This window comes from Triticum aestivum, chromosome 1D (genome assembly GCF_018294505.1).
Source record: "Triticum aestivum cultivar Chinese Spring chromosome 1D, IWGSC CS RefSeq v2.1, whole genome shotgun sequence".
Taxonomy (NCBI): domain Eukaryota; kingdom Viridiplantae; phylum Streptophyta; class Magnoliopsida; order Poales; family Poaceae; genus Triticum; species Triticum aestivum.
Window position 1 is genome coordinate 159,140,942 of NC_057796.1, and position 7,828 is coordinate 159,148,769.

Genomic DNA, 7,828 nt, shown 5'->3' on the forward strand with positions numbered 1-7,828 from the left:
AAGTGTAGCAGTACACCCCACACGGGGTCAGGAAGGCCGTCTTCTCCACGTCTTCCACTGCCATCTTGATTTGGTGATACCCTGAGAACGCATCCAGGAAGCAAAGCAGGTCGCACTCCGCAGTGGAGTCAACAATCTAGTCAATGCGCGACAGCGGGAACGGGTCTTGAGGACAGGCCTTGTTGAGGTTGGTGAAGTCAACGCACATACGCTCCTTGCCTCCTTTATTTGGCACGACGACAGGGTTCGCCAGCCATTCTGGGTACCGAACCTCGCGAATGACACCCGCTGCCTCCAGCTTGCGGGTTTCCTGGACAATGAAGGCCTACTTCTTCGTGGACTATCGCCGTGCTCTCTGCTTTACAGGGCGCACGTTGGGGCACACCTTCAGATGGTGCTCAATTACTCCTCTCGGGACCCCAACTAGCTGCTTGGGCTCCCAGGTGAACACTTCCTTGTTTGCCCTCAGGAAGTCCACCAGCGCCTTTTCTTGATCTAGGGCGAGGTCGGCGCCTATGGTAAAGGTGGCGCCGGAAGCCCCGTCCTCGTCGACCGGTATTTGCTTCGTCTTGGCTTGGCCTTGAGTGAATAGCTGTTTTTTCTTGGTTGGCGCAGCCCCCTTGACTCCGGGTTCGACCTTGCTGGTCGGGCAAGCTGACGCAGTGGTCTTGAAAGCGAGTTTGAGGGCCGCCAAGGCTTCCTTGGTGTCCCCGGCCACAGTGAGGACACCCTTGCTGGAGGCAGGATGAGTAGCTGCCATGAACTGGGCCAGCGCCGGGTACCCGAGGATGGCGTTGTATGGGAGGTTGATGCGGGCGATGTCGAAGTCGATTAGCTCGGTGCGGTAGTTGTCGCGTGTGCCAAAGGTTACTGGAAAACGGATCTGCCCCAGGGGGTGGGCGGAGCCGCCGCCCACCCCAGAGAAGGGCTTGCTGGGGCGGAGCCGCTCGAGCGGTACGTGGAGGAGGCTAAAAGCCTCCACAGAGAGCACGTTGAGGCCGGCGCAACCGTCGATGAGGGTCTTGGTGATGACCACGCTGCAGATGGTGGGGGTGCAGAGCATCGGGAGCACGCCCGAACCGATGGTGGTGGCAGGGTGATCCCCCGAGTCGAAGATCAGGTCGGCCTTGGGCACTGCCCAACCTGGGGGAGCCCCCTGCCGCGCGAAGGCGGCGCCGATTTGGCGAAAGAACGGCTTGGCGTGACGATCCGAGGGCGGCGCTTGCGAGCCGCCGAGGCGGGCCGCGACGACTGGGGTGCTGGTCCCCCGAAGCGCGTGATGAAGAGGTCGCGCAGTTCCTCCCAGAAGGCCACAGAAGATCCCGGCAGATGGAGAAGCCAAGCGCGCGGCACGCCGGTGAAGGCCATGGGGAGCCAGTTGGCCATGACCTTGTCGTCGCCACCGGCCTCTAGAACGGCCTCCTCGTACACCAGCAGGAAGGCCACTGGATCTGCCGCAGCGTCATAGCGGGGCGGCATCTCCGGCCTGAACTTGGTTGGCCACTGTACCCGCCTCAAGGCGGGGGTGAGGGCCCGGAGCCCCATGGGGCTACTTGGGGCGCCCGTCGATCCAGTCGGAGAAGCGGCGCCGTCCATGAGAGCCAGTCAGGGATGCGAAGCCGTCGAGGGAGCGAAGCTCCGGGGCACCCCTACCTGGCGCGCCAAATGTCGGCTCACGGGTTCCAGCAAAACCCTCAAGGTTCGAACACTAGGGTGCGCACGAAGATCTCTCCTCTCCCAAGCTCTCGCACTCCACGATCTAGCGAACTAACTCGCAGAACCCAAAGAACACAGAGACAGAAGATTTATACTAGTTTGGGCCACCGACGTGGTGTAACACCCTACTCCAGTGTGTGTCGTGGATTGCCTCTTGGGCTGGGGATGAACAGTACAAGGGGAAGAACAGCCTCCTGAGGCGAGGTGTTCTTGTGCTGGTGAGCTGGAGAAGGGTTTTCGTCCCCCTCTTCTGTGGTGGCTAGTCCTATTTATAGGGGCCCGGGTCCTCTTCCCAAATATTGAGCGGGAAGGGATCCCACAACGGCCAATTTTGAAGGGGAACAACTAGTACAGCTTATCCTGACAAAAGCGGTCTTCGCCTGCCAAAGGCTTTGGTGGTGACGCCGTCTTGGGCTCCACAGTAACCTCCGTCCCACCGTCCTGCTGGTCTTGGTCTCGTTGCACCGATATGGAAACCTTTGCCTGATGTCTCGGGACTCCGCGCCTGCGCTTGCCCCTTTAGCACCAAAGAGGGAACAAGGACACTGCACGCGGGCGCCTGCCTGGTTGCGGTCATCATGACTTGCGTCATGGGATCCTCGCGAGGTTTGCCTTGCCTTGATCTCTCCGCTCCTCGCGAGCCAGCCTAGTGAGGCCGCTCCTGAGGAGGTCTTGTGTCGTCCCCCTCGCGAGGGTCTTGAGTGCTTGCTGGCGAAGATGGGCCGTGCGGGCCCGTTGGCAGAGCCATGCCGTGGGCTGCAGGCAGGCAAGTCTGCGGATCCCCGTTCCCAGAACGCCGACACAATTTTAGTGCCATCTTTTAGTACATAAAACTTTGCAATTTCTTTCCAAAAGCCAGTGCCAAAATAGGAGTCACCATGTTCATCAAGTCTTATAGTAGCAACGATTGTAAATCCATGGTTTGTGTGCAGTATGACATCCGTGGAGCCTTGATCTATGTAAAGGGAAAAATTGTGCACTACATAATCTGTTGCATAGCAAGGGATGTTCTGCAGAAAATGGTAGGATTGTTGAAGAAAATATGGTAACATGCAAATATGGGCCCAAATTGAAAGAACTGTATAGCAGTTGAAATCGAAGGACAAAAATCTATAATTAAACAGATAGGGCAAACATGATATCATGGAAATATGAGAGTAATCGAAAGAACAATACATCATTAATTTGCCTAATACAGAAAGAAGAGAGGAAAAATCCCCTTTGACGTATATGGTGCATGTGGCACCTTTTATCCAAATGTAGCAATATTTAGAATATGTTCAGGAAAGTAGGCCATGCCAACCGATTTAGGGTGAGATTGAACATACCGCGCGCGTCCTCAAGTTATCTGGTACGGTGAGATGGAATCTCTGGCGGCGGTCGCAAAGTCCTGAAGTGTCGGTGCACTGTGCATTCTATGAATGAAAGAAAACCCTCAAATCAGCTCAAATAAAAATGAATTCACGGCGATTTCCACCGGGTGATTAAAGGAGGCAGATGAACTGGGATAAGAGATGAGATAATATCTTGTTAAATTAGTTACCTTGTCGTCCATGAGAAAGAACCCTCAGTACGGAAGATTCCCCAACCGAGCGGAGCTGGGTCGACCGCGAGCAGCGTCGAGAAAGTCGATGGCGATAGGCGGTGGCAAGCGGAAGTGGCGAAATGCGGTGGGCTTTGCCGGCAGCCTGGCGGCAGCGGCAGGCATCGAGCTAAGTGTTTACCGCCGTGATAGGCGGTGCCATGGCATAGACGCGGAGGAGCTTGTGCAGGTGTGAATGGGGAACGTACCGGAGGGGCCGAGGGGGTGGCGGGCGGGGTGAGGGTTTTTGTGACGTGGGGATGGTGAGGGTTTTATTTTTTCTTTTTTGAATTGGGTGGTGAGGGTTTTCTGTCCCACAAAGAATTTTGGGGGCGATGGTTTGCTAGAGCAAACCGTGTGTGATTGACGCAGCAGGCAAAATGAAAGTCATTGCACACGGTTCCAATTTTGGGAACCGTGTGTGATTGACGCACTACCTCCGTCCTGGTTTATTAGTCCCCCGTTGTAATTTTTACCAAAATTTGGCAAAATATTTAACATACTCAGACATAGATAATAAGCATACACATACATAAGCATAGTTCAACCATAAGTACATAGTTCAACCATCATTAAGCATACTCAAGCGTATATAGTTCGATCCATCCCACATCTCATCTCACATGCGGCCGACATGATCCTGAAGCTTCTCCAGGTACTCGGCGTACGCGCCGTGCGCCACCCTGCGAGAATACTTCTGCTTGAAGGAGCCAACGGCCCGTCCTCTTCCATGTGCCAGAACACTTAGATATGCATCATGAAGCTTCTGGTTGCAAAATGGGCATCCATAGCCGTCGTTCCAGGTCCTAATACGCATGTTATGCATTCCCGCATAAAGCTCCCTCAGGACTTGCCTCTTGTACCTCCTCTGGCCATGTTCATCCTCGCTATCCACATCGTCAGACAGCCCCTATACAAATAGTAAAACAAATTTGGCATCAAATCAATGATTACATGCCGTGAAGTAGGATTAGGAATTTATGGCTATGATTATGGTTCGATTTTTAAGCACACTCGTCTATGTACAGACCAATCTTGAAGAAAATAATGGCACAAACATATGTAGGTCATTCAAAATAAATTGTCAAGCCCTGGCTAGGAATTATTAGCACGAACACTAATCCTAGTCGGATTACTAGCAGAAATCATTTGCACAGATGGAACAACTAATCACTTATCACCTGTACCATTCAAACAATCAATACACTACACGGATCTAACAAAACTTACTCAGATTTCATGGATTGGGAGAACATAACCATAGGATTTCTATTCCAAAAAGGGGGAGGCAGGAGTAACCAGAGAAACCCTATGATCTATTTGACACATAAATGGGTATAGATGACTAACCAGCTGTCCGTCGTCGTCAGAGTCGTTGCCGGAGTGGTCGTCGGAGTCGGTGTGGAAATCCACCTCCGGTTGTGGAAGCTCGATGCCGTCGACGACGTCAGGGTGCAGCAATAACTCGCCAGCGGTGATGGCAACTTCTGTCTCCATCTCCACGCCATGCTCCGGTGCTTTAGCAGCCCCGACGTTGCCACTCCCTCCGATGGGGTGCTTCGGCGGCATCCTCATACACTGACGGCTTTGAGGAGTGAGAGCAGTGTCGAGGATGCAAGTGGAGAGAGAGGATTGTGTGTGTGTAGCGAGGATGGGGGGTGTGGCCGCTCGGGCGCACCATTAATATGGAGTAGTGGGAGTTGTGGGAGAGAGGCGGGCGGCGGTCAAACCGATGGCTCGCCTCCCAGTGAGCTTGCGCACCGGACTGCTGGCATGCCTACCAAAGTTTCACACAGCTACTCGCACGCCTCCTGATGACACTGCGCAGCGAGCACGCCTCCGTCAATTCACACACCTGCATGCACGCCTCCCCGTCTTCCTGTGCGGCGGACTGCTCGCATGCGTCCTGTCAACTCACGCCTGCTCGCACGTCACACGGGTCGCGCGGCGGCACGTATATTGTTTTTCTATTTGGATGATTAATGATGTCGCTTTATTGCTTAACCGAAGCATGGCACGTATCCATTGTCGGTCTAACGCTCACTGTTCGAATAAATAATTCGTTTGGGATATTGGTTCTCAATTATTAATAATCTCCCGTCTGTAATTAGATAAAGATTACATCAAAACTGGTCTCAAATTTGACAACACGATAAGTTTCATGAACTTCAAATAAGTTTTGAATGTACTAGAATTTAAAAATTAAGATTCTCAATGTTTGAAATTTGTTGCACGGGGAGTAAACATGCACCCAGTGAGACACATGTGTTTTTGCAATCCATTTAGGTGCACTCGCACGTGTGCATGTAGCTCAAATTTGATTTTTGCACATTATACCCATAGAAAATCAATCAATCAATGTACTAAAACGTCTTAATGATCTCTGTGATTTTTTTTGAAATTAAAACGTCCCTCCTTATGTAACATGTATGTTCACCGTGGGATAATTAATTTAACATGCATCGTAGTTGCGGTGGATTCGCGGTGTGTGTGTGTGGGGGTGTGTGCGTCTGGGGGTGGTGGGTGGCTCGCAGTACACTACGAGTTGTGAGTCACCGTGTGGGTTGGCCGTTTTGTTAGGCAGGCCGGTGCCACATCAGAGTCGTGAAATCGTAATTTAAAACATTACACAACCCTTTCATACATAAATGTTTTGGCCACATGCAGTCGATGGTTGTCCTACACGACACTCGATACTCGTGTGTGACGCTTTCTGTGGGCCCGCGAGGTCGTCATCCATCACTTTGACGAACAGCCGATAGTGAGGTTAATTTGACCAGCAAGGTAGAATCTTTTTTGTTTGTGTTATGGTGGTATATAGTACGCGTCGAAGAGGTGGGAGGGGACTAGCATATATACTATACGTATGCGTCCGTGAACAAGTACACCTCACTCAGTGTCGGGACTTTTTGGTTTCTGAGGCACGTGCCACATCAAAATTGTGAAATTGGTTATTCAAACATCACACAATACTCCCTCCTTTCCGGTTTATAGGGGTTATCTCAAAATTTTAGTTTTTCCATTTTATAAGGCTCAATTTGGTTGTTTCCCATCACATGTTCAGATTCCAAGGTGCATTAAATCATTGCATGCAAGTATTAAGAGAAAATTGACCAATGCATGTAATTTATGCATGCATGCATTGCAATTAATGCATTGGTAAACATACTTTTTTGAGGAAAACAAGAGCATTAATTGGGTGCTTTCGCAAACTCCAAAAGGTATTCCACCACTCACCATCTACCTTGGTTGGTGAGATTTTTGAATTGAGCCTTATAAACCGGAAAGGAGGGAGTACCTTTTTGGGCCACATGCATATCCTAGCTAGGACACTCACGTGTGACGCTTCCATCTGTGGGCCCACGAGGCCATCGTCGATGCATGCATGCATCACTTTGACCTACATCGGGAGAGGTTAATTAATTTCGCCATCGATGAGGATTCTTTTCGGTTGTAGAGGGGGAAGGGGACCATCATATGTAGTACGCTTGATATGAACCTCGCTCTGTGTGGGTGCATGGTTTACGGTTTTAGGCATGTGGCACATCAAAGTTGTGCATTTTGGGTATTCAACATATATATGTTTGGACCACATGCAAAGTGGTTGTGGTTGTCCTCTCGCACCCACTTAAGCGGTTATCAGCGATATCGATGCTTTCCATCAGTGGGTCCGCTTGGTCCATCACTACTTTTTGCCTGACAACAAGAGAGGTTAATTTGACTTAGGAGGGGATTATTATTTTTTCTCTGGGATGACATGTATGATACAGTTTGAGCACACACACATGCATGTGTACGCATGAATCCCTCCCATCGAGTCGAAGTGGCTAGTACAACGACACATCATGAATCGATCTCGCTCCGTGTGGGGAGCTAGTGTATGATTTTTGACACACGCACCACATCAATGTTGTGTATTCAAACATTCATGCACGCATCACCTCCATACATATGCATGTAGTGGTTGCCTTCGAACGGTACACTCCCTAGCGTGGTTATCGGCGACAAGCCTATATATTCGTGGGCCCGCGTGGACATCCATGATCACCTTGACCAACAACAAGATAGGTTACCATGGCGGATTCTTCATTTGGTTCGTGTTATCGTAGTATAGGTCATGGTGAGATTCAGACCTAATTAAGTTTGAGCGCATATACTATGCACGCATGCATGCATGAATCCCCGTCGTTGGCTTGAAGTGTGGTGTAACATACATATGCATCGTCAACCTAACCCTCACTCAGTGTGGGGATTTCTAGTTCGAAATCACGGTGCCACATCAAAGTTGTTCCATTGTTACTAAAAAACACACCTCTCCATACATATGTTTGGGCCACATGCATGCAGTGGTTATCTTTGGGGACTAGCTACTTGCGTGATTATTGGCGAGCTAGCCCATCTCCAGGGTCGCATGGACGGCCATCACTTTGACCAACAACAAGAGAGAGGTTGTACGACCAAGGTGGAATATTCTTGGTCCGTTTTTACAATCCATCTTGGTGAGATATATGCCTCTCTGGCCCGCGGACT